The sequence below is a fragment of the Sapajus apella genome, unplaced genomic scaffold (assembly GCF_009761245.1).
Source record: "Sapajus apella isolate SASKATOON/1434 unplaced genomic scaffold, GSC_monkey_1.0 scaffold122, whole genome shotgun sequence".
Lineage (NCBI taxonomy): Eukaryota > Metazoa > Chordata > Mammalia > Primates > Cebidae > Sapajus > Sapajus apella.
In genome coordinates, this window is record NW_022437062.1 from 5,627,050 (window position 1) to 5,641,908 (window position 14,859).

Sequence of the window (14,859 nt, forward strand, 5' to 3'; positions counted from 1 at the left end):
TTTTTTTTGTTCCACTGCTTGTCACTTCATCTCCACTTTCTGCAGAAGGGCAGTGACATATCTCAAGGCCAGAGAAACAAAGGTCTGGGAAATTTACAAACCACACATTCATCCCTTGAATCGTATCATGTCTAAGACAAAGTATGGGTCAAAGAGAAAGGGTAATCTTCTGTTGATGTTGGCTTTGCTTTTGTTTTATTTCATTTTATTTAGAATACCTTGTTTAGAATATGAGTGCTATACTTGTATCCCACCAAGTAAATACCTTCTGTACCTCAAAAGATTTTTTTATTTGATAGAAGTAACAAAAGGGACAAAATCGCTAATATGTTCACTCGTGAGATTCTAACCCTGCTCTACCCTTTGCTTCTTTGCAGTTATAAAATGTTTTGCCCCAGAGCCACCAAGACCATGAGCACACTTTACCCTCCACAGCCACTTTGAGGCCAAACATATATTTTAAAAAGAAAGAAAGAAAGAAAATTTCCAAAGTGTTAATGATTAGTCTAGATTTCTGAGGAGTATTCCAGAAAGACAGATGTTATATGGCACAGCAGTTTGACTAGAAAACACCAACCACAAAGTCCTCCTCTCTGTTTACCACAGGTTCTCAAAGTACCCAGGTGGGGCCCACCCAGACTAATAGAATCTGAATTGCTGAAAGCGAAACTCAGGTTTGCCCGTTTTAAAAACTCCCCAGGAGATTCTAATGGGAAATTAAGGTTGAAAACCACTCTAGCCTTTCTCCTCCCCCACATCTCTTTTCTTGTGCAAAACAATTTAGGTCTCTCCTTGCTCCTCCTCCTCTTTACCTCACTCAGCAAAACAAGGTTTCTCATTAAGGTGCATCCTCCTTAGAAGGTTATAGGTGAGTAAAAAAGTTTCGCCATCACAAATAATTTTCTTCTGGTAATGTGTGGAATTAGTATCTTTTAGAACGAGCCAGGTATATGTCTCCTTATGGGAGCCAGGAGGCCGAACTTGAACGTCCAGCAAGGAACTCGGTATGGCATTTAACCAATAACGTAGCTGCCCAACGAGTTCGCCTTGCCCGCTGCTGAGACAGAGCCGATTTATCAAGACAGAGAAATTGCAATAAAGAGTTTAATTCATGCAGAGCCGGCTGTATGGGAGACTGGAGTTTTATTAGTACTTAAATCAGTCTCCCTGAAAACTTGAGAATCAGGGTTTTTGAGGATAATTTGGTGGGTAGAGGACTGGGGAGTGGGGAGCTACTGATTGGTCAGGTCAGGGATGAAATCATAGGGAGTCGAAACTGTTCTCTTGCGCTGAGTCAGTTCCTGGGTGGAGGCCACAAGACAGGATGAGCCAGTTTATCCGTCTGGGTGGTGCCAGCTGATCTATCAAGTGTAGGGTCTGCAAAGTATGTCAAGCACTGATCTTAGGTTTTACAATAGTGATGCTCTCCCCAGGAACAATTTGAGGAGGTTCAGAATCTTGCAGCTTCCAGCTGCATGACTCCTAAACCATAATTGCTATAGCTGATTTGCTAGTTCCAAAAAAGCAGTCTAGTCCCCAGGCAGGAAGGGGGTTTGTTTTGCGAAAGGGCTGTTATTGTCTTGGTTTCAAAGCTAAACTGTAAACTAAATTTCTCCCTAAGTTAGTTGGGGCCACGCCCAGGAATGAACAAAGTCAGCTTGGAGGTTAGAAGCAAAATGGAGTCAGTTAGGTTAGTCATAATTTTCTCATTTATAATTTTTGCAAAGGCAGTTTAGTAACATCCCTGGACTGGGACTTGAAAGACACTCAGCCCGGCGCAGTGGCTCATGCCTGTAATCCTGGCACTTTGGGAGGCTAAGGTGGGAGGATCACAAGGTCAAGGGTTCAAGACCAGCCTGGCCAATATGGTGAAACCCCACCTTTGCTAAGAATACAAAAATTAGCCTGGCGTGGTGGTGCATGCCTGTAATTCCAGCTACTCGGAAGGCTAAAGCAGGAGAATTACTTGAACCAGGAGTCAGAGGTTACAGTGAGCCAAGATCATGCCACTGTTCTCCAGCCTGGGCAACAGAGCAAGACTCTGTCTCAAAACAAAAACAAACAAACAAAAAACAAGAAAGAAAAGACACACTCATTGATTTTCAGGCAGAAGCATTGGCACTGGAATCATTCTGATAGGTGGCTACATGTCTTCTTTGCAAATATTCAAGAAATGAGATTCCATATTTTTTTCAGCAAACTCTGACAGTGTTAAACAAAAATAACCACAAAAGTGGTGATTAGCTGAACTGAGGGGATGCTTTTAGCCATCAGATCACATTTCTTCTTTGTATTTTACTTCTTTTTGTTACCTTTTTACTGAATTAGTTACTGTATTTCTATGCTTAGTTAAGGCAATGAGCTATAGTAGAAAGGACATGGGGTCTGAGGTAGGTCAAAGATACTTTTAAGATTTCAAGAAACAGAATTTACTCAAGTTAGCTCAGTGCTCTTAGCTCTGGTCTGAGTTTCTGGTGATTTCCAACCAGTGGGCCTGGGAGAGGTCCAGGCATCATCTGCAGCTTTATTTTTTTTATTTTAACTTTTTAATTTTTTTTGAGACAGGGTCTCCCTCTGTGCCTCAGGCAGGAGTACAGTGGTGTCATCTTGGCTCACTGCAGCTCAAGCAATCATCCCGCCTAAGCCTCCCAAGTAACTGGATATAGAGGCACACACCACCACACCCAGCTACTTTTTGTATTTTTTTGTAGAGACAGGATTTGGCCATATTGCCCAGCTGGTCTCTGACTCTTGAGATCAAGCGATCCGCCTGCCTCGGCCTCCGAGAGTGCTGGGATTATAGACATGAGCCACTACACCTGGCCTATCTGTAGCTTTAAATGTTGCACAAACACCAGTCCTCAGTGACTCCTGATTTCTTCTCTCTGCATGTGCTTCATTCCTGCCACAGGGAGCTGATTCCTTGGCGACTATACCATCATGCCTGTGGCTCTGGTTTGCCAGGGTACCAATTCTGGCCCCCAGTCTGCAGAACATTCCAGAACTGCCTCTCAGTTCAAATTTCAGAGCAAATATGCTTGCTCACAGCACAGCAAATACATTGGTTCTTCTCCAATCTTTGTTCAAATATTGGCCCACCCCTATTTAGAATATATGACTTTGCTGGGAGCAGTGGCTCACACCTGTAATCCCAGCACTTTGGGAGACCAAGACGGGAGGATCACAAGGTCAGGAGTTTGAGACCAGCCTGGCCAACATGTTGAAACCCTATCTCTACTAAGAATACAAAAATTAGCCAGGTGTGGTTCATGTATGCCTGTAATCCCAGCTACTCCCTAAACTGAGGCAGGAGAATCACTTAAACCTGGGAGGCAGAGGTTGCAGTGAGCCAACATTCTGCCACGGCACTCCAGGCTGGGCGACAAAGCAAGACTCCATCTTGAAAAAAAAAAAAGAAAAAGAAAAACATAAATATATATGAGACTTTGACCGTGATACCTGGAACTCTGGGTTTTTCTTGTGTGAAACAGAAATACAAATTTCTACTTCATTGGGCTAGTGTAAGGAATATATATATGGCAACTATCACAATGCCTGGCACCTACCAGTCAGTTTCCATAGCCTTTCAAAGAAAGTGGCAAGGCTAAGAGTCCTGTGTGCTGTTCCTCTCTTGCACTGACACCCCCATCTCTGAAGAGTCTTTCCACAGACATCCTCATTGTGGTCACATGAGGCTTGTTGCTTTTCCTTTTCCTCATATTTGCCAATAGGCACTTTCACAACTCTTTAGTACAGAGATAGGAAGGAAAGCTGCTGCAACTCAAAGTGGTTTACTTTCGTTAGTCTCTGGTTGAGAAGAGAATAAGACTAAAGACCAAAATGAAATTTTTGCTTCTGGCTTCTGGGCTTAATTCATCTGTGCTGTCACTCTCGTGGCCCTGAGAAATAAGGGCCGCTCTAAGTAGGCACATGGTAACCACCTACTGACCTGCTTTGTTAAAATGTGTTCTGTATTTTCATTTTTACTTGTTTGAAATTCTGTGAGTCTTCTGAAAGCAAAGAGTAAACATGGGTGGTGGGTCTTATTTCTGCCCCTCTGTCTCCTGACATATTTCCTGTATCTTTGTTGGGGAGAATTAGCGTGTTTCCTTTGTTTGTAATAGTTTCTTAAACCTTCAGTTCTACTCAGCCCTATTTTAAGTTACTTTGTCTTGTTGTTTTTTTGGTTTTGGTCAGTGGAGAGACTCTACAGCTTGTCAGGATGTGCCTCTTTGAAATGAAAACTAGAGAGAAGAATTCTGACAAGTGGAGTTTTTTCTTTGATTATCCTTCTCATGTGAAGTCCTCTCTTTGTCTCACCAGGACAGGTGGTGAAGAAGCTTTTTGGATCTTTTTTCTTCTAGGAAACCTTGCACATCTGGAGCACAGCCCTCCTTTCTTACTTTTTGCTATGTTGTTCAAAGCTTTTTAAGAAAAAAATAAACAGCAAAGAGAAAAATTGATTTTTCATATAAAGATGGCTTTTTTTGGATGCCCCCAACTGCAGAGACAGTTTATTTAAAGGGCAGCTGGTCACCTTCTTTTGAGGTAAGACAGCTGATTCTTAATCATATTGACAATTTCTGGCTGGGGAGAAGCATCTAAAAAACGTATTATAAAACATAAAAGTGGAGGCAGCTCTTTACCTTGCCACTTCTCACTCCAATCTCTACAGGAGCTCCTACAAACAAACCTCATGTTCCAAGAGTGGCAGGCCCACTTCTTCCATCTCATTCTCCTTTGAATGGCCTCTCTCACAGCCTCACCTCTGTAGGTCTTTGGAAACTTATGCTTTGGAGATGAGAAAAAATTTAATGTTTCAATGACAACTTCAAATGGCATTTTAGCCCCTACAGAAATGAATAAATAATCGTATTCACTTTATAACTGGGAGCTGAAAGGGATTATAGACCACAAGAACTTTGGGTTTCTCATTTGGAAGCCTCATGGAAGTCCTGATTGATGCTTTAGGAAGGCTTTTTTTTTTTTGAGATGGAGTTTCACTCTTGTCACCCAAGCTGGAATACAATGGTATGATCTTGGCTCACTGCAACCCCCACCTCCTGGGTTCAAGCAATTCTCTTGCCTCAGCCTCCCGAGTAGGTGGGATTACAGGCACCCACCACCACACCCAGCTAATTTTTGTATTTTTAGTAGAGATAGGTTTTATCATGTTGGCCAGGCTAGTCTTAAACTCCAGACCTCAGGTGATCCGCCTACCTTGTCCTCCCAAAGTGTTGGGATTACAGGCATGAGCCACTGTGCCCGGTCAGGAAGGCATTTCATATAGACATGCCCTGCCCTTGCCCATGACCCTGAAAGGGCATAGGGCTCAATTTCCACTAGTCAAAAAGCTCTAAGGTGAGGGCTTTCTGAGACAAGAAAAAGTCATTTATGGAACCAGTAATGTTTAAGTAATAATAATAAGGGCTTATTTGATTGAATGTTTACCAGGTGCTGTATTATGTGCTTTTGTAAGTATTATCTCATTTAATCATCCCACCAATCTTACGATTTTTCTACCTGTGATTTCTTCATTGGCAGATAAGAAAACAGAAATAAATGCAGTATATGAAAAGCAAATATGTATATGCATGATTTGTAGTGGCCAAACATTGTTAACCTGTTAACAGAGGAATACTTAAATACATTTTTTAGTTTTAAAAAAAAAAAAAAAGTAATTTACAAGGCTGGGCACTGTAGCTTACCCTTATAATCCCAGCACTTTGAGAGTCTGAGGCAGGTGGGACAAGAGCTCTACAACAGCCTGGCCAACATGGTAAAACCCCGTCTGTACTAAAAAAATACAAAAAAATTAGCCAGGCATTGTGGCATGCACCTGTAATCTCAGCTTCTCTGGAGGCTGAGGCAGGAGAATCACTTGAACCTAGGAGATAGAGGTTTCAGTGATCAGAGGTTGCACCACTACACTCCAGCCTGGATAACAGAGCAAGACTCCAGCTCCACCCGCAAAAAAAGAAGAAAAAAAAGAAATGTGGGCAGGGTGCGGTCGCTCATGCCTGTAATCCCAACACTGGGAGGCCGAGGTGGGTGGATCACCTGAGGTCAGGAGTTCAAGACCAGCCTGACCGACATGGTGAAACCCCATCTCTACTAAAAATACAAAATTAGCTGGGCATGGTGGCGCACGCCTGTAATCCCAACTACTTGACAGGCTTAGGCGGGAGAATCGCTTGAACCTAGGAGGCAGAGGTTGCAGTGAGCCAAGATTGTGCCCTTGCATTCTAGCCTAGGCAACAAAAAAGATAAAAAACCTAAAAAAAAAAAAAAAAAAAAAAAAAGCAATTTACAGTATAATGTTAATTTAAAAAAAAAAAAAAACTTTCTTAGCTAGAAGGAAAGAAGAGTAAGGATCAAAAGAAAACGGAGTAAGGATCAAAATTAAAATGTTAAATTTAATCACCTCAGGTGATTAAAATTTAACACAAAGTAAGAACTAAGAAAACCCACAGCTTCTCAAATAAAACGCCTGACCCATTTAGACTATTTTCTTTGTCCTGCTTTAAGTGTATGTTTACTGGACTGTCAAGCATAGCATCCTCTTGGGATATTGATAGACTATCTAGTGCAGTGACTAGGTAGGGTAACAATATAATCTATCATCCAAATCAGAACACATTTTTTTTTTTTTTTTGAGATGGAGTCTCGCTCTGTCGCCAGGCTGGAGTGCAGTGGTGTGATCTCAGCTCACTGCAACCTCTGCCTCCCAGGTTCAAGCAACTCTCCTGCCTCAGCCTCCGGAATAGCAGGATTACAGGCACCTGCCAGCATGCCCAGCTAATTTTTATATTTTTAGTGGAGATGGGGGTTTTACCGTGTTGGCCAGGATGGTCTTGATCTTTTGACCTCACGATCTGCCCGCCTTGGCCTTCCAAAGTGCTGGGATTACAGGCATGAGCGACCGCACCCAGCGAGAACACTTCTAAGAATGAATGGGGTGCTATTGTTAATTGCCCCAGGCAACAGGCATAAACCAATAGCATCCTGAGCAGACCAGGACATGTGGTTGCCTATTAACAGGAGACCCTACAGAGAGTAAGCTCCACACTATCCCAAATACAGCTGTGACTCATATCCAGGTTTGGCCCTCCCTTGGCTCCAGGGCTCTTTCCTGATCTAATATCTTGTGACTTCATCTGTGCTTTCAAGTGTCATGTCTTTTTCCTGCTTATCCTCTCACTGACTTCAGGTACCTCTGCCTCAACAAACTCCCTGAGGTGTCTCCACTCATGTCTCCAAGCGAAAGAGATCGTCCTCCGCCGAGGATAATAGAACATACAGACACTGTCTCACTCTCATCCTCGATCAACTGCTGCAGCAGGGCAGAACAAAACAGATACATGGGAACTCCATGTGGAGAAGCAGCCTTGATCACCATCTACTCAGGCCTGCTCAAGGAGACTGGGCAGTCTAAGATCCAGTGGACCGAAGGAAAGACAAAAAGAGGTAAAGGAAATCCAGAAAGTAAAATGTCAAACTATATTCTACTCAAATTGTCTCAGTCATTTGTTAGGAAGAAAGTACAAAGGCCGGGCGCGGTGGCTCAAGCCTGTAATCCCAGCACTTTGGGAGGCCAAGGCGGGTGGATCACGAGGTCAAGCGATCGAGACCATCCTGGTCAACAAGGTGAAACCCCGTCTCTACTAAAAATACAAAAAATTAGCTGGGCATGGTGGTGTGTGCCTGTAATCCCAGCAACTCAGGAGGCTGAGGCAGGAGAATTGCCTGAACCCAGGAGGCGGAGGTTGCGGTGAGCCGAGATTGCGCCATTGCACTCCAGCCTGGGTAACATGAGTGAAACTCCGTCCCCAAAAAAAAAAAAAAAAAAAAAAGAAAGAAAGTACAGACCCCTGACCGCAAAATAAAGCAGATCCTTGTTTTGTCCTCTTCAAAATGAAATGAACTGCAAGCTAGGCGCAGTGGCTCCTGCCTGTAATCCCAGCACTTTGGGAGGCTGAGGCAGGCAGATCACTTGAGGTCAGGAGTTGGAGACCAGCCTGGCCAACATGGTGAAACCCTGTCTCCTAAGAATACAAAAGTTGCCAGGTGTGGTGGCACACATCTGTAATCCCAGGTACTCAGGGGGCTGAGGCAGGAGAATCACTTCAACCCGGGAGGCAAAGGTTGCAATGAGCCAAGATTGCGCCACTGCACTCCATCCTGGGTGACAGAGTGAGACTCTGTCTTTAAAAAAAAAAAGAATGAAATGGACTGCAGGTGGGAGATTCTTCTTCTCCTGTCCTTGCTCACCCACAGCCACCCCATATCACGTTATTCACCAGAAGCCTTTTATGCCACATAAAGTGTAGCCCAGGAGAGGCCAGACCCATCAATTCATGGACATACATTTGTATCTGTTTTATGGAGTTCAAAAGAATCCTATTTTCATGGAGTAGAAAATGTTTAAAAATATCGTACAGGCCAGGCACAGTGGCTTACACCTGTAATCCCAACACTTTAGGAGGCTGAGGCAGGTGGATCACCTGAGATCAGGAGTTTGAGACCAGCCTACCCCGCATGGCAAAACGCCATCTCTCCAGGCATGGTGGCTCATACATGTAATCCCAGCACTTTGGAAGGCTGAGGCAAGTGGATCACAAGGTCAGGAGTTTGAGATCAGCCTGGCCAACATGGTGAAACCCCCATCTCTACTAAAAATATAAAAATTAGCCAGGCATGGTGGGGGGTACCTGTAATCCCAGCTACTCGGGAGGCTGAGGCAGGAGAACTGCTTAAACCCAGGAGGCAGAAGTTGCAGTGAGCCAAGGTGCACTCCAACCTGGTGACAGAGTAAGCCACTGTCTAAAAAAAAAAAAAAAAAAAAAACCCTGTCTACTAAAAATTAAAAAATTAGGCATAGTGCCTGTAATCCTAGCTACTCAGGAGGCTGAGGCAGGAGAATCACTTGAACCCAGGAGGGAAGATTGCAGTGAGCAGAGATCACATTACTGCACTCTAGCCTGAGTGACAAGAGCAAAACTCTCTCTGAAAAAAACAAGCAAACAAAAAAACCCCCACGATTTATTAAATTCATTTCTCTCACCTTTTCAATGGCCATTTATTCTGCTTTCAACTGTTGGGGTTAGTTGAAACAAATGCTCGATATTTTGACCCAATGCATCTGGCAGAAACCCTCCCTTACTTGGCTAATTCTTACCCAGCCCAGTCATGCAAGTCAAATCATGTCCCATGGAAAAAAACCAGCTTCTTGTGGAAAGTGCCCCGCAGGACAGCTCCAAACAGGAGTTTGCCCTGAGCTGCCATTCTGGCTGAGGCCTCAAGGGTGTCAGAAAGACCCTGCAGACTTGGATACCCCACCTGCTGAGTCCCTTGCATGGGGGTTATACCCCCACTCTAAGGCCAAGAGTAGATGCAGTCTAAAGGGTCAAATTCAAGGAATATCGTTCCTCATCCTATGGAGGGGGATGGAGATGGCTACATGGATGGGCAGAGTGAATTGAGCTCTCTTCTCACATACAGACTCTTTTTTTTTTTTTTTTTTTTGAGACGGAGTTTCGCTCTTGTTACCCAGGCTGGAGTGCAATGGCGCAATCTCGGCTCACCGCAACCTCCGCCTCCTGGGTTCAGGCAATTCTCCTGCCTCAGCCTCCTGAGTAGCTGGGATTACAGGCACGTGCCACCATGCCCAGCTAATTTTTTGTAGTTTTTTAGTAGAGACGGGGTTTCACCATGTTGACCAGGATGGTCTCGATCTCTTGACCTTGTGATCCACCCGCCTCGGCCTCCCAAAGTGCTGGGATTACAGGCTTGAGCCACCGCGCCCGGCCCACAGACTCTTTTATGACTAATCATTAACACCAATGGCTGAGCTGTTTTCTGTTCCTTTAGCCATAATTGGATACAGAGGAAGATTCCCAAAGACATCTACAGGTTACAGTTGAAACTGGCATAGAAGAAAAAATGGTGTCTTCTTAATGTGCCAATACTTTAATTTGGATTATCCCACCAAATACCTAAGACAATTTATTGAAAGTTAACTGAACTAATTTAGCTAAGAAACAATTTGTCATTTGTTTATTGATGTACAAGTTAATTAGAGTGGGAAGAAAAAAAAGTGACATTTGTGGAGCATTTACTGAGGGATAAGTCCTGAACGGGGCACTCAACATTCATATACTTTTTTTTTTTTTTTTTTTTGGAGACAAGGTCTCACTCTGTTAGCCAGGCGGAAGTTCAGTAGGGCCATCTGGTCTCACTGCAACCTCCATCTCCCAGGTTCAAGAGATTATCATGCCTCAACCACCTGAGTAGCTGGGACTGCAGGCGTGTACCACCATGCCCGGCTAATTTTTGTACTTTTGGCAAAGACAGGGTTTTGCCATGTTGCCCAGACTGGTCTCAAACTCCTGGGCCTAAGTGATCCACCCACCTTGGCCTCCCAAAGTGCTGGGATTATAGGCAGGAGCCATCGTGCCTAGCCAAGGATACCTTTGAGTTTCAGGACAGCCCTCTGAGATGAGCCATGTTAAATCCATTTACAGACAACCATGACTCAGAGGTGTTAAGTAACTTGCCCAGGTTCCCACAGGGAGGAAGTAGAGTAGAGGAGATGGGTTCAAGTCTAGGTCTTTTTGAGGCTAGTGCCTACCCTATTTCCATTGTACCAAGACAGCCTGGAGCTTTAAATATCTGAGCTGATTATACCCATGGGTACCATATACTCAGAAAATGTACACAATTATGTACATATTATGTGGTTGCAATTTTATCAGATAGGTAAAAATTAAAAATTGGTATTTTTACATAAATAGGACAGATAACCTTGTGGACACCTAACCACTAAGTAAGCAGCAAGGAGATAAATAGCTAAAGGTCCAATCTGGTTAAACCTTGGTCCAATGTAACCATTTAGGATCCCTTTGTTTAATGTTCCATCTCTCTGGATAAAAGTGGTGATTTCTCAGTCTTCTACCAGCTCCTCTCTAAGATGGCATCAGAATACATGAATATATAGAAAGTTGGATTGTTTGTCCAGAAACTGTGATTTCATGATGGATGGGGTCAGAGACCTCAAGCATGAGGTCCCGTAGCTCCCCGATCTGCACGTTCTTGTCATTTGTCCCCCTGGGCGCTGCTGCCCTGCTAAGGTCTGCTGCTTATGTTGTTTGTACCTTGTCCTCTGATTTCTTTCTTTCTTTTTTTTTCTTGAGATGAAGTTTTGCTCTTGTGAGTGCAGTTGTGCGATCTTGGCTCACTGCAACCTCTGCCTCCTGGATTCAAGCGATTCTCCTGCCTCGGCCTCCTGAGTAGCTGGGATTACAGGTGCCTGCTACCACATCTGGTTAATTTTTGTATTTTCAGTAGAGACAGGGTTTCTCCATGTTGGTCAGGCTGGTCTTGAACCCCAACCTCAGGTGATCCACCTCCCTCAGCCTCCCAAAGTGCTGGGATTACAGGTGTGAGCCATCATGCCCAGTCATCCTCTGATTCCTTTAGGCTTGGCCAGAGCCCAGTGGTGCCTCCTGGCTACTTCGCAGTCTCATTTCCACTCTTGTTGGGGTTCTTGCTGGAGTCTCTGAGGAGGTCTACCTGCAAATCTCATTTGGGCTGCAGACCTGTATTCTGTTCACTGCAGGCCAACTGGGCCAACCTAAAAATGGGCTTTATTCCAGGGATGACCTGATCTTCCCACCACAGCCTCCTCTACCTTCCTCATCAGCATCTCCTCACCTGCTCCATCCACTCTCAGAGCCCCCAAAGAAGTCGCCAGTGTATAGGGCAAACACCCACACTGCCCACTCCCACCCTCACTCTCAAAGCTTCAACATTGGAGGTTGTATTTTCTGTTGGGCAGATCTGGAATAGAGTGTTGATTGTCTCTGCCCTGTTTAAGCTAGTTACTAGGGTTGCCAGATGTCTAATTTCAAATATTGAAACTTTTTTCTGAGAAATAACAAAACACCAGATGCATAAATGTCCAGATTTAGAAAATACGTCTTTTCTCAAAATGTAACTTTAAATTCTTTTAAAGGAACCAAACATTCCCATGTATTTCCAATCTTCTATGATTGCCCTTGTTTTAATACTCAAATAAAATGGCCAAGTGTGGTGACTCATGCCTGTAATCCCAGCACTTTGGGAGGTCAAGATGGGTAGATCACCTGAGGTCAGGAGTTCGAAACCAGCCTGGCCAACATGGTAAAACACTGTCTCTACTAAGAATGTAAGAATTAACTGGGTGTGGTGGCACACGCCTGTAGTCCCAGCTACTCAGGAGGCTGAGGCAGGAGACAGAGGTTGCAGTGAGGCGAGATAGTGCTATTGCACTCCAGCCTGGGCAACAGAGTGAGGCTCTTTCTCAAAAAACAAATACCAGGCACAGTGACTCAACGCCTGTAACCCCAGCACTTTGAGAGGCTGAGGCAGGTAGATCATCTGAGGTTAGGAGTTTGAGATCAGCCTGGACCACATGGTAAAACCCTATCTCTATTATAAATACAAAAATTAGCCAGGTGTGGTGGCATATGCCTGTAATTCCAGCTATTTGTGAGGCTGAGGCAGGAGAACTGTTTGAACCCAGGAGGCAGAGGTTGCAGTGAGCCGAGATCATGCCACTGCACTCCAGCCTTGGTGACAGAGCAAGACTCCCGTCTCAAAAATACAAAATAAAATAAATACAACGATTGACATGCTGATAGTATGTCTGGTAATAATACGTATACAGAGAAAAACAAAGTAGATGGGTTGCAGAGTGCTGGGAGGAGAGGTTAATTATTTTCATTTTTTTTTTTTTCCTTTTCTGTTGTTGTGGTGGTGGTGGTTTTATTTTTTGTGCCATGACTCAGATTCCACTTTTTTTTTCTTTTTGGTTTTACTGTCTACATAAGACTTTGATTGTTTAAACAGATGAGTCAAAAAGGCTTCACTGAGGAGCCTTAACATTAGATAAAGCCATGAAGGAAGCACTGGAGAGAGCCATACCCACGACTGGGGGAAGGATGACCCAGGTAGAGGGAGCAGCAGGTGCAGTCCCTAGGGACAAAATCAGGAGGCCAGTGTGACGGCAGTGGGAACAAGTGAGGGCACAGCCAAGATGTGATCATAGGGCTAACAGGGCAGGAATAGGTGGGAAGTGGCTTGCACAGACCAGAAGACCAGTGTGACCATTAGCTTTTGCATGATGCATGATTATTGCACCCTGTGGAGGAGAGAAGTGATACAATCTAATTTACATTTTAGAAGGATCATCTGCCTCCTGAGTTGAGAGGAGAATGAAACTGGCAAAGACGAAAACTGGAAGATAACTTCGGTAGTCATTACAGTAACCCAGGCTAGAGCTGGTGGCTGGAACCAGTGTTCCAGCAATGGCACTGGGGAGGAGTGGTTGGGTTATGATACATGTTGAAGATCTGCCAGCAGGACTTGCATATGAATCCAGTGTAGATGTGAAAGAATGAGAGGAAGCAAGGATGAAACTTCGGTTTTTGGACTAGGTTTCAACCTAGGGATGGGGTTGTCATCTACTAAGATGGGAGAGAAAAGGAACAATAACAACACAGGTCAGGAAAGAACATTCAACACAGGTCAAGTTGAATGTCAGGCACAGCAGTTTCTCTGGGCAGAGTTCTAACCTCCGGTCTTTTTTTTCTTTTTTTTTTTTTCTTTTTTTGAGACAGGATCTTGCTCTGTCACCCAGGACGGAGTGCAGTGGTGCAATCTCAGCTCACTGCAACCTCTGCCTTCTGGGTTCAAGCGATTCTCCTGCCTCAGGACCCTGAGTAGCTAGAACTACAGGCACGCACTACCATGCCCAACTAATTTTGTATTTTTAGTAGAGACAGGGTTTCACGATGTTGGCCAGGCTGGTCTTGAGCTCCTAACCTCAGATGATCCACCCACCTTGGCCTCCCAGAGTGCTGGGATTATAGGCATGAGCCATTGTGCCTAGCCCCCAACCTCTGGTCTTATTGATGTCCTCCTCTCTCTCCATATCCTTTTTTCTCTGCCACCTTTTCCAGGCTTCCAGCCACCTTCTTTGAGCTACTAGACTAGAAACTCCAAGATTTGTGTTATTTATTATGTGCCAATGAACAATCTAGTCTATGCGTTGAAAAAATTGAAGAAAGCAAGTTCTCAGACAAACTGATGACAAGAAATGTCAAGAGCCTCATTTCAAGTTTGCTGCAAGGACAGAGCCCTCTGAGCAAGTCATACACAAGTAATTCTCGAAAGAAACATCTATGAAGAAGTAGAAAGGGAAAAAAGAAGACTAGAGGAAGAGTCGAATGCAAAAGAGAAAGAAGGAGGAAGTGTTAAAGAAGATGAATAAAGGATGGGTGAAGATTGTGACCAACCAGCTTTCCAGAAGAGGTCCTCATCTCAGCTACATCTATCAAGCCTATGATTAGGAATGCTAATTACTTCCCAGAAGAGGCCCAGCACCTTTTAAACTATGGAAAAATAGTTCTGCCCCTTGCCCAACTTGGGACCATATTCTTTCTCATTGTTTTCGTCTTCTCTATCCAAAGCCAGTAAACCCCACCAAGTTTTCTATTTTCCAAAGAGAGATGAGTACTACCCCTTCACCACAATGCTTCAAAGTGATAGCCATTTCTGGGCCGGGCGCGGTGGCTCAAGCCTGTAATCCCAGCACTTTGGGAGGCCAAGGCGGGTGGATCACGAGGTCAAGAGATCGAGACCATCCTGGTCAACATGGTGAAACCCCGTCTCTACTAAAAATACAAAAAATTAGCTGGGCATGGTGGTGCGTGCCTGTAATCCCAGCTACTCAGGAAGCTGAGGCAGGAGAATTGCCTGAACCCAGGAGGCGGAGGTTGCGGTGAGCCGAGATCGCGCCATTGCACTCCAGCCTGGGTA

General features: G+C 44.4%; 1 long non-coding RNA gene across 1 annotated transcript; it reads left to right on the forward strand.

Moving 5' to 3' along the window:
- The first annotated feature begins 8 nt into the window (after nt 1-8).
- LOC116538717 lies at nt 9-14,591 on the forward strand. Its single transcript, XR_004263764.1, has 3 exons — nt 9-868; nt 7,211-7,467; nt 14,001-14,591. It is a non-coding gene; the product is annotated as an uncharacterized LOC116538717 (long non-coding RNA).
- The last annotated feature ends 268 nt before the right edge of the window (nt 14,592-14,859 follow it).